We start from the raw sequence: 19,656 nt of genomic DNA, 5'->3' as shown, positions 1-19,656 counted from the left end.
CCCAGCAATCTTTGATTTAAATTATGTGTAATGAGAGTGAATGATAAATTGAGATCTTTTACATTTAACACTTGATCTACACACACATTCTCATTATTACTGTTTCATGGATTATCTTTCATATGTCACCTTGTCTTTTGTTCTGAAACATTTTAAAACAATTTCGAGACATCACATTTTATCATAAGCAATTCAATGTATATCTGTAGCAAAAACATACCAAATAAACATCACCACTCTAACTTGGGGATTGTTAATATCTAACTTTTCTACATTTACATTTTTGATTTATTAAAGAATGATTTTTTGGCCTGCCACTTTTGAAATATTGTTTAAAGCTGTTAAAAAGTAAGAACAACACCAGGGACCTTTATGCACTTTTCTAAATCTTCCTGGCATTTCCATTTTTTTCCCTCTATTTTATTTATTATAGCATATGTTTTCTCTCAGTTTATATGATCCTAATACAATTATCAAGAACTGCAAATTTTTCAACTTCATATTTTTTGAGATTACATATTTTAAAGTTATAATCAAAGGCTTAATGGGTTTGTCAGACACTTAGCACAGATATAATATTTATTCTTATCCACATTCATTATTTGGCATTTGCTTGATCTGTGTTATAGTTATGAATCTTTGCCTGTCTAGGTCCAAGGCTGGATCACACATATGGGACATTTCTGTATCCTGTGTCTGTTTTCCAAAGCAGAGGCCAGCTGTTTTGTAGAATGACATGTATTGTGGGTTTGTCAGAAGTTTCCTGGTGGTTAGAATTCAGTTGTGCCTTTTCAGTGGTAATACCTATGGCACTGTGTTTTTCTCTGTGTATCCTGTCTAGAGGTAACACTGGTGCTGTTATTCTCATCATCTGGTTTTGGCTTTCTTCATTGTATAGTTAATTGTAAATGTGTAATGGAAAGCTCTTGGCAACTACGTAAATATCTTGGTCTTCACCAAGCTTTCACTCTCAAGTTTTACCATTTACTGTGACTTATAAACTTGGTGGCCTTAAATGTGATATTTGGGTCTTATACTACAGAAACTAGTTGTGTTTTCCTTTTTATTTGTTTATCCACTTATTCAGTATTGTATAGATTTTAATTTTGCATACTGTGTTATTTTTGTTGTTTCAATTCCCTGGGGCTTAGCTAAGGGGAATCCTTTGGAGACAGCCACCCTGTCCTTTTCAGATGCCCTCTGTTCTTTAAGCAGGGCCTCAACTTTTGGTTCAACCAAGTGTCCCAGGGTCACCTGAGCTTCTCTAGTTCGGCATTTGCAGTCAGCTTTTTCAAGGTATTCTAGTTCTCTTGAGGGAACAGTGCTTAGTGACCAGTATTTGGGTGCCGAGCCTGTTCACTGCTATTGTTACATCCATCACAACCCATTGCATTCTGGTTGTGCCCTTTCTTCATCTATATCTCCATGCTTGGGCACTGAGAGGTTGGCTTCTGTTATTCTCAACATATTTACTTATTTGCTCAAGCTTAGAGTACACAGAAATGGATTTAGAAGTGCTCACAGCTCATATCCCTGTGAAAACAAAACCTCTCGCCTGGAGTTCCCTATTTGTTTATATTCTTTTTAAGTTAAAATTTATTAAGAGTGGCATGCACACATCTTAGGTGTACATTTCAATCAGTGTTGACAGCTGCATCCATGCTTGTGATCCATGAGACAGAAAATATTTCCATTACCTGAGAAAACCTTTCTCCCTTTCCCAGAGCCGTCACAGATTGACCTTCCTATTCTAGAACTTTACATAAATGGAACCATGCAATACATGTGAATTTCTCAATAAATGGAAGATCAATCTGTGTAGTGTTCTGAGAATATCACAATTAGCTTATCTAATGTTGATAGAGACCTTTTCCCCATGACTTTTGGCTACTGCCAATGAAATGACAATGAGCTTGTACATGTCTTTTTGTGAATGTGTTTTCATTTGTGTAAATAACGAGGGTAGACTCTGAGTCATAGCGTACGTAAATGTTTAACTTTTATTTTTTAGTTAATAAACAGGTAAAGACTTGTACTTTGAGATGCTTTTATAGTTACTTTAGGATCTAACGAGGGTCATATTACATTTCTTCTGTATTTGTCAGTCTCTGTTCCTCCTCTAAGAAAATTATTTGTATTAAATTGAGTCCTTTGTATGGAGTACAAAGTGATATTTTGATACTTAATATGGTATGTGATTGAATCATGCTAATTAACATAGCTGTCATGATTTTTTGTGGTGACGCATTTAATATTATTTCAAAACATACAATATATGGTTAATGACTGTAGTCGCTCATGTGCAATAGATTATACAACTTGTTCTTCCTGCCTCTCCAAAAATTTTTACCCTTTGGCCTGTACTTCCCATTCTCTTTTCTCCATCAGCTTTTGGTAAGCTCTCACTCAATTCTCTAAGGATCCTATGAATGCTGTATATATTTTCTTAAACTGAGAGACCTTGAGCGAGACAGGTGCCAGTTGGGATACCCAAATCCCACGACAATGTGACTTGGCATGAGCCTTGCCTCTCCTTCCTATTGGGTTTCCTGCTAATGCAGAACCCAAGTCTTTGGGTTCCTGTGGTCCACGTGGGAGACCTGTTTGGATTTCCTGGCTTTGGCCTGACCCAGTCTGAGCTGCTGCAGGCTTTTGGGATAGTGAATCCAGACCTCTGGGCTATTGATCCAGACCTCTGCAGAGCCTGGGGGTAGGAGCGATGGAGTGATTGTGGCAGACCTGCCCTGAGTCTCTTGTTCTGTAGATATTTGAGAAGTGAACCAGTGGATGGAAGCTCTGTCTTGGCATCTTAAATAAATTTAAAAAAAAAAGAAAAAAGAAAAAAACTAACTGTGAAATAGGATATTTACCAAAGGGAACCTGCTACCCTGTTGGTAAGATTGTAAAATTAGCATAACTATTAGGGAGGGCAGAATGGATGTTCAACAAAGTAAAAATAGGTCTACAGTAGGGTCTATTCCCTAGTATTGTGCACTTTTATTTGTTGGTGGTACAAGAACATTTGGGGTACTCTAAAATGTTCCAAATTTTGGATTTGGTGGCTTGCTTTCTGTTTTGTCATTTAGTTCTTTATGTTCTTCTTGCTACTTCCTGCAACTGTATGTAGATATTAAAAAGTCAGGATCAATTGCTTTGATTATTAAAAATAGGATCACTTCTGAGGTCTGTAGCGGAACTGAGCTCGGTGACATGCATATGGGTTGCTCCCGCTGTTAGAACTGCAAGGAGAGGTTTGCAGTGTTTCCAAGCAGTGCTCGTGTGGTCTTTGAAGCACAACCATTTCCATCAACCTTTGAACTGATTATTCTTACCATTCATTCCTAGTTAGCGACTAAACCTATTATGCCGTTTGCATCGCCAAATGATGACGTCTGAGCTTTACCTCTCCTTTTGCCTTTATTGCCTGAATGTTTCAGTGAAAAACTTGTCCTTAACAGTCTTTTCATTACTCTGCAATAGAGGCTTGTAGCAAAGGCAGGACCAGCGTTTGATTTTTGCACATTATCAAATTTCAGAGTATTAAGTTGGTGCCTTAGCAACCTCCAGTGGTGATGAATGAGATTTGTTTCAGTGTCACAATTAACTCATGAATTTTTATGTATCTGACAGTGTTTCAATCTATGCAGTCATTATCTTTTTCCCGTTATGTCATTTTGGGCCAGTCTGTGCCTTTGACTCGGTTCCTGTGACTTTTTAGCTTGGCCCTATTTGTCCCTGGTGACTTCCGTGCTTTCTTGGCACAGAGCAACTAGCTCAGGCTCATCTTGGTATTTCCAGCTCCAGACATGGAATCTGTCATTTCTCTGGGGACATTCTCCTGTGTTTTTGTGGGTTGTGGTGTTTACTGAAAGCGTTGTCTGGGTGCTTGGGTTGCTCATTGACGTGGGGTGGTCATTGCTTTTAACCTTTCTCTGTGATCTGAACTTGGAAATATGTAATTTTAGAAACAGAAAATAATATGAGGACATACTGATATTTTCCACTCAAATTTATCTTTGGAGGATTTTTCTTTAACTTCTTTGATTTATACTTCATTAAAATCAACATTTTGGTTGCTAACGACATAATTTGCTGCAAAATGCACATAATAATTGAGAAGTTATAGTACCTATAGCAATATTATTTGTAAATCCCCTGTTCTTCTTGTGTCTCTAGATTCACATGTGCCAAAGTGTGGCAGGGCTGCCCAGAAGGGTCCAGGATTGCTCACTTGCATGCCTGGTGCATTGACAGAGAGGACGACTGGTCATCTGTCTCTTCTGATGCTTTCCTCTTTCTCAAAGGAGCTTTCTCGCAGCATAGAGGACTTGTTTGTGGTGGTTCAAGGTTCACCCTTGAGGAGCCTAAGAGCTGCTGGTGCTTTCAAAGACTGAATTCTGGCTGACCTGGTGTTCCATTAGTCTGTACATCATTGTTCAAAGCAGTTACAGTGCAGCTCAGATTCAACATGAAGGTCAGCGGGTCTCATGTCTGGGCAAAAGCAGTACTGAACTTTCAAACTTGCTTTTATTTTTCTTTATTCTTTAATGATTATTTTTTTAAAGATCTATTTATTTTTATTGCAAAGTCAGATATATAGAGAGGAGGAAAGACAGGAAGATCTTTCATCCGATGATTCACTCACTCATGAAGTGAGTGCAACGGCCAAAGCTGAGCCGATATGAAGCTAGGAGCCAGGAGCTTCTTAGAGGTCTTTGGGTGCAGGGTCCCAAGGCTTTGGGCTGTCTTTGATGATTATCCCAGGACACAAGCAGGAAGCTGGATGGAAAGCAGGGCCACAGGGATTAAAACTGGTGCCCGTATGGGATCCTGGAACATTCAAGGTGAGGACTTTAGCTGCTAGGCTACTGCTGGGCCCTAAGGTTACTTTTATTTATTTGAAAGGGTTGTAAGAGGAGAGAGGGAGGGAGAGACTTATGGGGTGGGCAATATTTTGTATTAACTTGTTCACTCGCTAAATGACTGCAAACCTCTGGGCTGGGTCAGACTGAAGCCAGGAGCCAGAAATTCCATCTGGATCTCCAGATGTAGGTAACAAAAGCCAAAGTACTTGGGGCATCTTCTGCTGTTTGCCCAAGGTGTTGGATTGGAGGTAGAACATCTAGGACTCCAACTGGCTGTTATATGAGATGCCAGTGTTACAGGTAAGGGCATCACCCCACTTTGCTACAGTGCCAGACCCTCAAACTTATTTTTAAATACCCCAACCCATGTCATGTTTCAAGTTGCATACTCTAAGGAGTGGCCAATTTTGTATCATTCAGCACTGAAAAATGTAATCAGGAGAGTGTTCTATATTTTTATTAATACATAGTTTTGTGCTATGTGGTAGTCACATCATTTGGTCAATAAATCTCTAGTTCCTGAAAACTGGCTTCGTTTCCAGTGTCATGATGAATGGCCGATAAACAGCTTTGGGTATGCACCAGCTTGCATTTCTCTGTGGGGAGGGCAATGCTGACTCCTAGAAGTGTACCTGCTAGGTAAAAGGATGGATGTGTGGATGCTTTTGGTAGACATTTCCAAGTTCCTCTCCAGTTACGTGAGGAGCTGTTTTACTTTAACCCTGTCAGTAGAGGATACCCTCAAGGTTTGACTTCTGGCATTTCAATTCAGCTTTTCTTGTATTCTTGAACAGTATTATGGTTTATATAAATCTCTTTAGAGAACTGATTTTAAGTGTGAATTTTCCTTCTTACCCCTCTTCCTTCTCTCCCTCCTCCCTCCCTGCCCCCTCTCCCCTACTCTATCAAAATAAAAACACATACCCAGGAGACGTTTTTGTTCTTCCTTGGTACCGCAGTTTTAGTAGGGTCATGCTAGCACCATCAGTATTCTTGAAATTCTATAAAAGAACAACATAGATTGGATTATTTTGCTAATTTTCTCAACATTTTTCTGTTGGAGTCATCCATGTTGGTAGCATGTTGGTTATTTTTCATTTTTCAGTGTTTGTGCATAAGTGGACTATTAACATTAATTCTGTTGATGTTACTGTTACACATTATTTAAGATTTATTTATTTGCTTCAAAGTTGGAATTACAAAGAGGGGGAGAGATGTGGAGACTTTGCATCCCCGATGTCTGTAATGGCTGAGGCTGGGCCAGGCTGACATTAGGTGCCAAGAGCTTCTTTCAGGTCTCACACATATGTAGTGGAAGCCCGAGCAGTGGGCCATGCTGCTGCCTTTCCCATGGCGTTAGCAGGGAGTTGGGTGGAAAGCAGATTAGCTGGGACACAAACCAGCACCCATATGGGATGCCGACACTGCGTGCAGCGATTTTATCCAACACATCACAACACTGACTTAATGTATTAATTCTGTGGATGGGTTGTTTCCAAGTTTTTTGAGAGGTTCTTTTTAATTATGCTAGTATGAATGGATTTTTTTTTCATGTCCCATTTGTAATTATGGACTTGTTTCTTATGGGAATATGTTTAATAGTGGAGTTTGAGTCATTAGCAAAACGTTTAATTTTAGGTGACAAAGGCAAGCAGTTTTCCAAATTTTCATCTCATCAGCAGCCAAGGTTAATCAATTTCCTTTCCAACACCTGTTATTACTCTTCTCAAATACTTCACTAGGGTGAAGAGGATATGTTTTGTTACAGTTTTTATTTGCATTTTCTTAATGACTAATGTCATTAGGCATCTTTTCATAATTCCTTGAATATCTTTTGTGAAATTCCTGTTGAGAGTCTTGGGTGATGATTTTAGAAACACTTTTTATATTTCAGATGAGAATCTTTAATGTATATCTGAAGAGAATTTAAAAATTCATAGAAAATGAAATTGAAAGGTAGAAATGTAAATATAAATTTTATTTCTCAAACTCCAAGGTCAAGAAACCTTCATAAGTGATGTTAATTATTTAGTCCATTCAGAAAGAACTGGGGTTCTGGGAATTAAAGCCTTTCAATGAACCAATTATTTTGTCTAACTTAAGAAAAACGTGTACCCTTAAAGGAGATCTTAAGAGTTAAAAAGAGATGAGAAGGTGCCAGATCTGGAATGTAAGGTGGATGCCTCATAATTTTTCATGGAAACACCTAGAGAATTGCCCTCGTGTAATGGGAGGAATGAGCAACACCTCTGTGAAGACCCTGGCGAATCTTTCTGTGGTGTTTTTCCTGCTAAAGCATTGGCCAGTTTTCTAAAAAAAAAAATCATTCTCTGAAGAAGCATATATTATTGTTCTTTGGCAACATGAAAAATGCCTTGAGTGTTCCAAAAGACTGCTGCTGTGACTTTTGACCACTGGTCAAAATTTATGGGTCGAAAGTTTGGTCAAAATCTCACTGGTCTACTTCTACCTCTTGGTGGCAATTACTTGAAAAAATATTTGGAGAAACAGACAGAATAAGGCATATGGGTAGAAAATGTGAGTTCCGATCTACTTGTTCCTTTCTCCAGTGCTTACAAAAGGCTGAAGGGTAAATAAAGATGAGAGCCTGCAACTCAACCTAGTTCTCTCACATAAGTGGGAGGAACGTTACTTGAACCATTATCACCTCCTCTTAGGTGCAGGATGCTGGGATGGGGACCAGGGGTGGCTATTGAATTCAGGCAGGAGCATGTAAGAAACGGGCATCTTCAGTGGCAGCCTATGCCATTAGGCTAAACACCTGCTCCAACCAGCGCCTTGACTGTGTCCTCTCTTCATGATCCACTGGAAAAGCCATGTTTCATGTCCTTTTGATAAATGCTTCAGGCTCTTGATCTAGTATCTAAAATTTTCATTGGAATCTCAACTTTTGTTTGAAGTGGATCTGGGCAAAAAAAAATATTGGCACACACTAAGCAGAAATTTTGCTTCAATTTTAATTTTTCAACGGTATTTGACTCAACCAACGGATGTGTCAGTGGTGTTGGTCATCATTTCTGATACTAATTCGTTGTCCTTTTCAGTTAGGTCACAACTTGATTAGCTTTTTCTTTGCAAGCTGTTGTGGATGGTCTGTCCCTGTGGACTTCACTCACAATCTCATCTCTTCATAGAATGAGTTCTCCAGTTGGAAACTACTGATTCTCTGGGTCATTGTCCTTACAAATTTTTCAGAAACCATCGATGACCTCACCATTTTTTCACTCATAAATTTTCTGCTTCATTTTTTGCAGAATTCATGCTTCTTCAGTATCTTTTCAAATTGGCATCTTATCTTTGATAGAGCCTCAAACTATATGCTGCTCAGGCATGTTATAACAAGTAAGTAGTTTGTTTTTGCCAAAAGTTCTTGAAATCCATTCATAGTTTTTCTAACATGAATTTTCCTTGCACTTTTAATGACCTCCTGTATGTTTTTCATTTACTCTTACTTTAAACAAGGCCAAGTGTATTTTTATCTAATTAAGGGAATGTTGACTCTTTGTACCGTAATACTGGTTGTGGTAGGCATCTCTGCTTGCCATTTTCTTTTGCTGTTGTTTTTTTCTTTTTGATGTGTAAAACTTTCAATATCCTTAAATTTATGTGTATTCTTTTATTGCTTATGTATCTTAAGTTACAGCTAGAACAGATTGTACTCACTTATTTTGAAAAATTTTTGTTTCTAATCCATTTGGAATTTGTCTTGATGTTTAATATGAGGAATGAATCTATTTTAGTTTTTCCCCATATGGTCATTCAATAGTCCCAGCACCATTTATTGGAACTCTATATTTTCTCATTTATTTGAGGCATTTACTGCTTCATCATACATTGGATTGCACTTCTTCTTTGGTTGACTTTAAGGGTTTCTGATCCTGCTGCACTGGGCTGTCTGGTCACCCATGAAACAATAATTCACTGTTATATTACTATCCAGTGGTCTTAATTCCCATTTTGCAACATTACTTTTTTTTTTTAAGGTTTCCTTGATCTATCTATCTATCTATCTATCTATCTATCTATCTATCTATCTATCTCTATCTTTCTTTTTCTCTCTCTCTCTCTCTTTTATTTTGCATCAGAACTTTATTATCAACTTGTTTAGTTCCTGGAAACAAAGATCTTTATTGGGACCCCAGTGAGCATAAGGTATCCCAGTGAAACACTCACATTTATGCTGTTGCATTCTGCTTAGAGCGTGTGACTTTGTTAGTTCAGACTACTGCTGCGCTCCAGGACTATTTTGTCATTTTCTTATGCAGGTTATGTACTTTTCCTGTGAGTACCAGGGTATTTTGCTTCATAGCGTTTTTGTCTTTTCCTATTGGGAAGAGGTTCCCCCCATTGTCCCTTCCCATTCCTTATACCTTTCAGTTTTATGTTGTGTTTGTGAAGTCTGTCACCTTCTTTCATGGGTTTCAACCAAGGTCCAGTCAGGAGACAAAACAGCACTGATTATTTTAACAGGCAATTTTTATACAAAGAATTGTTTACTGGTGTGAAGGTGAAAATTGATTAACTGATCCCCATGGGCTCACAGAGGAGACTACTGGAGACCCCAGTTACCCTGGGCTGGAGAATGGGGCAACTTTTGGTATTGTTATCCATGCCATATTAATTATTGTTGCGAATGACCCAACCAGTGGTTTTGTCTGCCAGTTTCCAAAGCTCCTAATTACATAGGCAATTTCCTATCCTTCACCATAATCCCTTACATAGACTATTCATCAGGATTTCACAGAGAAATGGAACCAATAGGAACCAATAGGATGTACAGATAGACATGTAAGTAGTTAGTTATGAGACTTGGCTCACATGATTGTGAGGCTGGGAGGTCACAAGGCAGTCTGACTGCAAACTGGAAATCTAACAAGGCCAGTGGTGTGATTCAGTCCAACCCAGAAATGCTAAGAATCCAGAGAATGGATAATGTGAATTTCAGTTCTAAGCTGAAGCCCAGAGAACCAGGATGGAGTTAACCATGGTAAGAAGTGAGTTTGGAGGTGGGGGGTAGGGGGGAAAGACCCTGAGGAGTGGGAAGCTGAGGCAGTCAGAGGGGGTGGTGTTTGGTGCTGAGCCTGCAGGCTCAAAGCAAGAGCCAATGGGACCCAGACCTCCAAGAGGAGGGTGCAAGCTGCAGGTGTTAGTGTGCCTGAAGGATTCGTGACAAGGCTGAGTTTATAATTCTCAGTCTGAAAGCTGGATCTTGACACTAGTTCTGGAGGGAGGGATTGCTTGGAGACATTCATAAGAACAGGAACTCAGCAGGAAAAAACGGACTTCTCCCCCTTTAGCTGCCCACAGTCTCTCCCCAGGGTCCCTGCTGCTAAAGCTTTACAGAAAGTCCTGAATTCTGCATCCCAAAGCTGAGTGTAAAAGGGTGGATTTGGAGTTGAGGGATTCCAGCTTAACGATGGAAATGATAGATTATAGGTGGCTGTTTTCAAAGTTCTCTTGCTTGTAGTGATTCTGCTTGTGATTTTTTCCGACTTTATGTCAGCTGCACAAGGGTTTCATTTGACCTCTTCCTGTGTAACTTTATTTTCATCTTCTGATCTTGGTTCTTAAAATGTTGCAAACACAATAGCTAGACAGCCTAATGTGCCTCTCCTGGAGTAAGTTTTTCTCTGTACTTGGAGTGCCTATGAACAGGGGAAGTGATGTACAAAGATCAGAATATTTCTTGATGCCCTTTCTTGCTGGAAAAGACCACATGTCTCTGAATACTGATCCTTGGCTATGTCATGGACACGGGGTGTATGTGATAAATTCTAAATCCTGATGGCTTGCCTGTCCTCTTGCTCTCTCCTTGTTCTGGTTTGGTCATGTCCAGTCTCCCTTTTTGTGTCTAGTGCAGTTCTGCTCAAGGAGAATACCCATTCAGGACACTACAGAGGTTGGATCAGGATTTGAGGGTGACTAAAAGGGGAGACTTCTGAAGCTAGTAGAAAGAAGCCCCCTGCTTCCTGTGTGTCTCTTCGGGCTGATCAGCCTGCTGATTTTTGATGGCTGCTTTGCTTCTAATGGAAAGGGGCAACTGGAGAAAGACAGGCTCCTGATGCATTCAGTGGACACCTGGCTCTCAGAGCAGTGCCTGATGCTTTTGATCTGAAATCCTTTACAGGTGTAGTGAGGCTCTTTTTTCAGTCTAAAGTAGCTTGAGTTGGATTTTCCATTCCTTCCAGCTGATCAAGTTCTAACTTTTCAGGTAAAACTATACTTGTTGTTATTAGAGGTTATAGGACATGAAAAGCCATAAGAATATTGTATTATGTGTCTCACACTGTGGACCAACACAGGTTTGCTAGGAAGCATTTTAATGGTGTCCATAGCTCTTTCTCTGCTTTGGAATTTTTTCTTGTTCCTGGTGAAATGGTTGCTTGCTCTGTTATCTCTACTGTGCTATCTTCCTATTCTTGGGTGGAAACCATGTTGGACCATTGCCATGATTACTGTCTTGAGGGTGGTCATAGACCAGTCATGGACAGCTTCTTGACCTGTTACATCCTGAGTTCTGAACATCAGTCTGTGGCGGGGAACCAGAGAACCACAGCCAATAGCAGTCCACCTCCTCCTGTCTTCTGGTCTACTTGGGTCTCTTGTGGTTTCTGGCCTCTGTTATACAACATGACTCTGATAACTTGCTGGAATATTATCACCTCAGCAGTGAGCTGGGCACGTGTGTGTGAGGTTTTTGCCTTCCGGAGTTGATCTTTGTCACTGTAGCCACTCTTCTTGAGGGCTGCTGTCTCCCCAGGGGTGAAATTGCTATGGGGCACTGAGGGTTGAACAATACATGGTTTCTGCCATATAGGGGGAAAACATATGGGATGAATGCATTAAATTGAGGTATAAGCATTGGGTTATAGAGGCACAAAAAGACTGACTCGCTCTTGGTCTCTCTCTCTCTCTGTCTCTCTGTCTCTCTGTCTCTGTGTCTCTGTGTGTGTGTGTTTAAGAGAATAAATATCCTGGGGCTGATGCTTTGGCACAGTGGGTTAAGTTACTCCCTGGGATGCTGGAATCCCACATAGGAGCACCAGTTAGAGTCCTAGCTACTCTTCTTTCAGTCCAGCTTTTTACTACTGAGCTTGACAAGGCAGTGGAAGATGGCCCAAGTGCTTGGGTTTCTGCCACTCACATGGGAGACCCATCATATTTCTGGACCCTGATTTTCAACCTGGCTCAGATTGGGCTGTTACAGCCATTTCATGTGCATGAACCAGCACATGAAATTCTCTCTGTGTCTCATTTTATATTTCAAATAAGCAGATAAATAAATCTGAGAGGCAGGAGAGCAGGAAGGGAGAGATCCCAGGCGAATGGTTTCATGGAGAAGGTGAGTGTAGGGTTTAACCTCCAAGAGCAAGACCCAGATAACCTGCAAATGATCAGCTCAGTTAGACTTAGCTCTTCAGTGGGCAAGCATGGCCAATTCCTTATTTCACATCTCTTTCCTATAGGAGAGAAGACAAATACAAAAATCCTTTTAGCAGACGGAAGAGCAGCATTACTGTTCAAAACATGGGGTGACTTGGGTGAGGATGTGCAGCTGAGTTAGAAAAGGCCTTGTGAAACAAACTTAAGGAAAGACATATTCTGTCTGGCACGTTGCATTCCTGGGAAATTCACCTGGTGTCTACAGAAAGAGTGGTGTGGAGGACATGTACTTGCAAATGAAGTGTTTTTTTTCTTCTTCTTTTTTTTTTTTTTTATAACTTTAGGGAAGGTACAAAGAAGCCGATAAATAAAGCTGTAGGACATTGATTGAAACTTTCTCGCCTTGCCTGGTAATTATTTCCACTAATTGTGAGAAAACCTTACTGCATGCAGCATGCAGGCACAGATACAGTTGCTGTCTTCTTCAAGACAGAAAGGAAGACATAAAGCAGAAGACAGAGCACCTGAGTGAGGAAGGTCGTTGCCCCTGGCTCCTTTTGTTTCTCTTGAGGGTTTTATCACAATTGATAGGGATTTCCACAGTAACTGATAGGCACTTTTGCCTTAATTGCAATGGTCCCTCCCTCCCTAGCTTCTGTATCTGGCATCATGTTCATGGTTTTGCTTAGAAAGCATTACAGCTGAACTCGTTGTCTTTCCATTTTGTATCATCTCTCTCTTACATCAGGAATAAAAGCCATGCTTTGCAAAACGTTCATTATAAGAACTGAGAAGAAAAGTAATAAAAGAGGGATGCTCTCAAGAGAAAAACTCAGAAGAGAGCATAATACATCAAATAAACAGAAAGAGGAATTGAACGGAACTGCCATCCAGCTTACGACTTTATCAGACACAGAAAAAAAAAAAAACAAGCTAGGTTGATTAAAACAACTTATCACCTTTAAAAAAAATTCAGGATGATGGAGTCTGGCCATATAAATTATCCCTCCACCCACCAGCCAAAAGAGCAGAGACTGAAGTTGCTTGGATGGAATTCTCTGTGATTTTATTGTAATTTTTATGGCCCTTTCTTATCTCTTTCCTCTTTCTTGCAGTTGATGTTTGTTTATTTCAATAGCTCAGATCATCATCCTCATCATGTCCTTCTCCTTTTTCCTTTTTTCTTATCAACTTCCTTTATTCCAGTTACTTCTAGCCCTGAAAGTTGCTCTTAAAAGTAAACCCATGTGGGTTCGGTACAATGGTCGAATGGCTAAGCCTCCACCTCCAAGTGCTGGCATCCTATCTGGGCACTGGTTCGTGACCTGGATGCTGCACTTCCTGTTCTGTTCCCTGCTTGTGGCCTAGGAAAGCAGTGGAGGACGGCTCAAGTGCTTGAGATGCTACACCCACATGGGAGACTTGAAGAGAGCTTCTGGCTACTGATTAGTTCAATCCTACCCATTGCAGCCCTTTGGGGAGTGAACCAGCAGATCAAATAGCTTTCTGTCTCTCCTATTCTCTGTAGATTTGCCTTTCCAACATAACCTTTTTTTTTTTTTAATAGACTCTCCTGGGCTCCACTTAATAATGAAACCATCTAAAACTGTTGCTGTCTTACTAGATAAAATCCTCCCGCATTGCACACTTTTATAGTAGTCGTTGATCACTCAGTTGTCAACCATTTATGAGATGAATGTATATTTGCAACAGTCCTTGGGTATCTGCTGAATACCATGCAGCAGAGGGCTGGCAGAAGGAGTGATTCTTGTTTTGAATTTTGTTCTGACACAGAGGAGTGAGTGCTTGACAAGTGTCTGGTGCTGTGGTAGCCACATCATAGGTGTTGAAAGGTTTTGCAGCACTTTCTCCATTTTCCGTATGAATGTCCTGCAGAGTGGTTAGAGCCATGGCAGAGGGCTGGAGCAAGGAGGAGAGAGGGCAGCTGTCCCTGGGTAAATGTGTGTGAGAGCTTTATTTGTTAGGTTCACTTGCAACAACAGGGTGTACCAAGTGGGCAAGATGAAAAGAAAGAAGAGAGAAGAATGGCAAAGGGTATGGAAGAGACAAAAAAAATACGGTGTGAGGTTTGTTATGACTCTAGAGGGCAAGAGGTCAGAATTGCTTCTGGAAGGTGGTGGAGAATGATAAAGAAAAGCAGGGCCTGTGTGAGAAGGAGCTGGTGAACCTTAAGCTCCTGAAAAGGAGAAAGACTTCGAGCAAGTGACTTGGTGGATCAGGCCAGTGTTTGTGTTATAGTATCTTCGTTTTTCTGTATTCTGATTTTGTAAATGAGGAGGAATGACTACCAGGGGAGTGTGTTGGCTCATGATGAAAGTAAGTGCGAAACAAACCCCCTACGTTCCACTCCCCTTTCTTCCAGGGTGGGAGTCTTTCCCATGCTAGGTGCTTAGTCAATATTAGGCGGATGAGTGAGCAGTTACATGGTTAGAAAGTTCATGAAGTGGGTTTAGAACTGAGTCTGCAGGATTCAAGAAGAATTTTTATAGTATTTCGCAATAACTCCACTCTAGAGCCATAACTGAAGGCAGCAGAGAGTTGCCAGTATAGGCATGGTGACAGCAGGTGGTCGTGGAGCTCCAATGAGCTGTAGTCTCCCTGTGGCAGTTTAGCAGGTGCTGTGAAGCCTGGCGTTTGTAGCAGAGTCTTGATCAACCAGAATTTGAACAACTGAGGCAGAAAGGTAGCTTGTTCTGGGTGGCTTTAGGCAGATGGTGAAAGAACCAAGAGCTTAGCCTTGGATGGAGGAGGGTCGGACTTCTCTGGCCCCTAATGATTCTACCGCTGTGAAGTTGTGTGATACTGGGCTTTTATTTTCTCAACCTGGCCATAGTTTAAGAAAAATCCATATAAGGACTCTGTACACAGTGTCTGGCACATAAAGGTTCAATAAATATGAGTTGTCATGGATCAAAGCAAAGTGCTTCTTTTATGTAGAGTGGGAACAAGAGTTGGGAACATAAGATGCGATCAGAATGCCCTGTGCCTTGAAAGAAGAGTAAGGGTTCTGAATTTCACTTTGAAGTTTAATGTCTCTGACAAGATAATAACAGTTCTTAGGATTAAATTGCAGCAGATTTGATGTCATTCCTTACTAATTGTCAATTTAAAAGTTGGCCCCTTGTAGGAAGCACCTGAGTGTCCCCAAACCACTAGATAATTTGTACTTCTGTGTTTGGTTGGACAGAGGGCTTGGATCACCATTGCAACCCAGAGGGTTGTTTGTTGAGGCCCAATAAATGAAGACCGATCTGCAAGCATACGCAAACTCGAGAAAGCCCAATAAATACGCCCTTAGCCTAGAGAAATGCAAACTTTATCAAAGCATTTGAAAATTGAGAAAACCTTGAAACTGGCTCTTGTCCTGTCACTTTACCTCCACACTGAGAGATGGCTGCAATATCTCTCAGCCTCTTCACACATTAATGCCTGAAAAATGCAATCATTGGGCTTGCAGAAGTGAAATTTGCTTAGGAGGCAGCAGCCTATTTGCTGTGATCATTGGCGAGGGATTCTGGCATTGGGGAGATTTTGCAAGTGGATAACGATGTCAGCCTTCATTCTGGATGATGGATTAGCACTGAACTGTAGTCACTGAACATCCTTCATCCATTGTTTTATCTGAGAGTTCTATTCTCTATATCTTGACACATCAGATTATTTGTTACAATTCGTCTCTGTTCTTTTACTCATCTTCCTTCAGACCTCCCTCACCATTTCTTCCTTCAGAAGGTTGAAACCTGAAAGATAATTTCCAGAATATATGTAACCTAAAAAGGTCCACACGAGACACCCCAAGGTTATGATCTTTGGATGCTGTGGCTTGGAAAAGTGTGAGTTTGAAACTGGCATTTCTCTTGTTCAGAGATGATTTCCCATTGCTAGAACTCTGAGAGAGGTATAAACGTTTCGGCAATTGACAAAGAATGGTGTCAAAGAATTCAGTTAAAATGTTTAAAGAGGGAACTCTCAATTTATAGCATGCAGGAGAAGTTTGAAGCCAACATGGGACCTTGGTTGAAAAGTTACTAAACCTTCCAAGAACAAAGATAAAGTCAATGTGTTAGCATTTCATTTCTGCAAGGAGATGCCTGACAGAAGCTATGCATGAAGTCAAGAGGTTGATTTTGGTTTATGGTTCTGTAGGTTCATACTCTTAATTTCAGAAGGGGCTGTTGGCTTGCGCTCTGGTGTAAAAGTTTTGTGTTGGTAGAGTAAATGGTGCAGAGCATCACATGGCAGTAGGGACTGTGTGAGTGTCTGTCCTTGGCTACGGGGACTGATCTTGGGGTTGTACTCTACCTGTATATAGCGCACTCTGCTCCTCCATACACCATGCCTTGAGACATTTTATTGGAATTTATGTGAAACTTTGAGAACCAGATATTTAGCATGTGGCCTCTAGGGGGCACTCGAACTGATACGTAAGTCATGACTGGCACTCTTGTCCAAATTGGGTAGCAAGATATTACAGAAAGCTAGAACGTCTTGACTGATGTTGGGAGGGCTGGTTCCAACTTTGCGCCCAACACATTCAGCTGCGGAATTCCTGCCAGGCTGCTTGACTTCTTTGGCCTCAGCTTCATCATCTGCCAAATGGGGATTGTTAACACTGACATCACAAAGAATAAGGTTGCGTATGGTGAACGCATGCAACAGCACCTGACACAGGCTGGAAACAATCTTCTCTTGAAAGAGAGCCATGAGTTAGATAAGACATGTTATCTTCACAACCTTTTATGTTGTGATATAGTTTTGTTGGAAGCAGAAAAACAGTTTGACAGAAACTGGGATCTATAGAAGACATTTGGGGAACAGAAGCACAAGTGTTAGACTAAGTTGTTAGTGATTATCAGAAGAGAAAAAAATGCTTCTCAAGAATTCCTAGGCAGGAAGTTGTCTTTAGTCCCTGTAGGAGCTCACTGGGTCTGATAACCTTGGCCCAGGCCTTGAGGACCATTGCTATAGAAACCAGTACGTATGCACAGCAGGAGCTCATTTGTCAAAGCTTCCAGGCCGTGCCAACAGAGCCTGGCTTCAGAGCTGAGAGAGCTGAGCTTTCTCCCTGAATGGGGATCCTGGCACCTGATAAAGGGTTGAAATGGGTCAATTACAAAGCCACAGGAGCTCTCCAAGCTAAGGGACTAAGCAAAGAAAAAAAAAACTTAAAAAAATTTTTCAAACATCACCATTAGAAATGGAGTGACAAGGACAAGATGTGGCTTTCCAAGGGAAGCAAAGGGCTGTATTGCTTCATGTCATGTGATGGTCTGGTCTTGGTGGGGGTCTGGAAGGGGAGAACATTTGTACAATATCCTTCTCCTAAGCAATGGCAAAGCATCTTAGGGCACAAGGCTGCTGTGAGCTCCTTGCCCTATGCTTGCCTGTTTGGTTTTTGCATTCTTCCAGGGGACTGAGAAACTGTCAAAATTCCTCTTAATAAATGGAAAATGGCTTTTTCACTTTATGACATGATAAAAATTTCATGAAGTGCAATATTTTTCTCCCCATTCCCACAAATTAAAAAAAAAAGGCTAAATCTACACGAAGGCAAATTTCTTTTCCCTGGGTACTAAGTTTATGAAGCTTAGTTTCCAACTCAGGGAACATTTTAAAAGCTGAGCCTTTGCATCCCCTGACAAGGGAAGAATAGAGAGACTCCGTTTTGACCTGTGTGCATTCCATCCCAGTTTGGTATCAGGAAGATGGCTGACTTGGATGGGATGGTAGGGACTAAAGAAATTTAAACAATGAGAAGCTTGGGAGGTGAAGAGTTGAGGTGTGTTTTTGTAAGATTGAATGCTTTGAAAGGCAGAGCTACAGAAAGAAGGAAAGCTTGAGAAAAGGAAGGAAAAAAATCTTCCATTGGGTTCATTCCCCAAAAGGGCTGGGCTGGGCTGGGCTGGGCTGGGCTGGGCTGGGCTGGGCACTTCAGATGGTCTCCAATGTGAGTGACAGGGGTTCAAGCACTTGGGCTGTCTTTTGCTATTTTCCCAGGCAGCAGCTCAACCCACTGCCACACAAAGCTGAATATTTGAGGTAAGAAATGTCTCCTTTGCCAGAATTTCCATGGTGCATCCGTGAATGTGGATTCTCCGAGACTTGGTGCTAACACTCAGTTCTAAGACTCACTGCACAATGGCCCTGGGGGAGATCCCAGGGCTGTAGCTGCCTGGATCCTGGACGGTAGTCCATGCAGGGATGTTTCCTGTTGCGAACTATCCGCTGCATAACAAGGAGACTGGGTAGGGAAGTGCTCAAAAATCCCTTTTATAAAAAATAAAGTAATTCAAAATAGTAGTAAATGTACAAAAGTTGTGAGGTAGTAGAGTTCCTATTTCCCTACACCCAGCTTCCCCCGTGATGAGCACCTATGTTAAAATGTTAATATCTGTCGCAATTTGTCACACCCAAATGTTGTTTCCAAAAGCTTTGAGATTTAAGACCGAAGACGCGGGTTTGCCAGGGATTCAGATATTCAGCCTCATGTGACTGGGGCGGCACGGACAGGTGCTCCCTCAACAGCTCTTACTCTAAGACTCAGCCTCATGTGTCCCTGCAGAGGGCTGTTAGCTGTGGCTGGGAGACAAGTCTTTTGGGTCTGTCCGCCTGGACCTCCTGTAGGACCGGGGACAGCCTGGTGTCTTCTGGAAGTTGTGACCTGACCCTTTGCTGGAGGACAAAGGTTCTCACACTTGAGACACAGTAGAGTCCTGGACATGGGAAGGACTTGTTAACAACTGGTTTCTAGTTCCCGCAGAGTTGATTCAGTCAGTCTAGGGTGGGACCTAGAAATCTATCAACTCCCTAGCTGGTTCACAAGTCAGTCCTTGAATCTCCCTGGAACATCTCTAAGACTGTAAAAATAATTTTTTTTTTCTACAGATAGACTAATTGTACCAGAAATAAGATTAATTTCCCAAGGTGACTAACTTTATTAGTTTGACCTAGTTCATTATTTCTACTTGGTCTGACACTCTCCAAGGTGAGGAGGAAAAAGATCGAGGTGTGAGGGTATTTAAATGCTAGCAGTCTAGGACTTAGGGGCTTCTGGTCACAGCTTTCATAGCTGTTAGCAAGGGTCAGTGGCACTCTGACCTAGGGTGATCCCAGGAAGGCATTCCCAATACCGAGGCCAGACCGTCTGCTGGGGATGCATCTGTGTGCGGCCATCTCCTGGGCAGTGCAGGTTCATTGAAGAACAGGTTCCTGGTCAACCTCACGCTCCTCCCAAGCCTGCTGAGATTGTGTCTGTGAACAGCTCATGGAAGGGAATGGGGCAAGTTCAGAGACTTGTGTTTGGTGTATACTTCCCAGCAGGAATGCTGGAGAGGTGTCAAGTAAAGCAAGTGCTGTTGACACCGAC

Source organism: Ochotona curzoniae, unplaced genomic scaffold (genome assembly GCF_017591425.1).
Source record: "Ochotona curzoniae isolate NIBS_2020 unplaced genomic scaffold, NIBS_Ocur_1.0 contig_66, whole genome shotgun sequence".
Taxonomy (NCBI): Eukaryota; Metazoa; Chordata; class Mammalia; order Lagomorpha; family Ochotonidae; genus Ochotona; species Ochotona curzoniae.
This window is presented reverse-complemented; position numbering follows the sequence as displayed.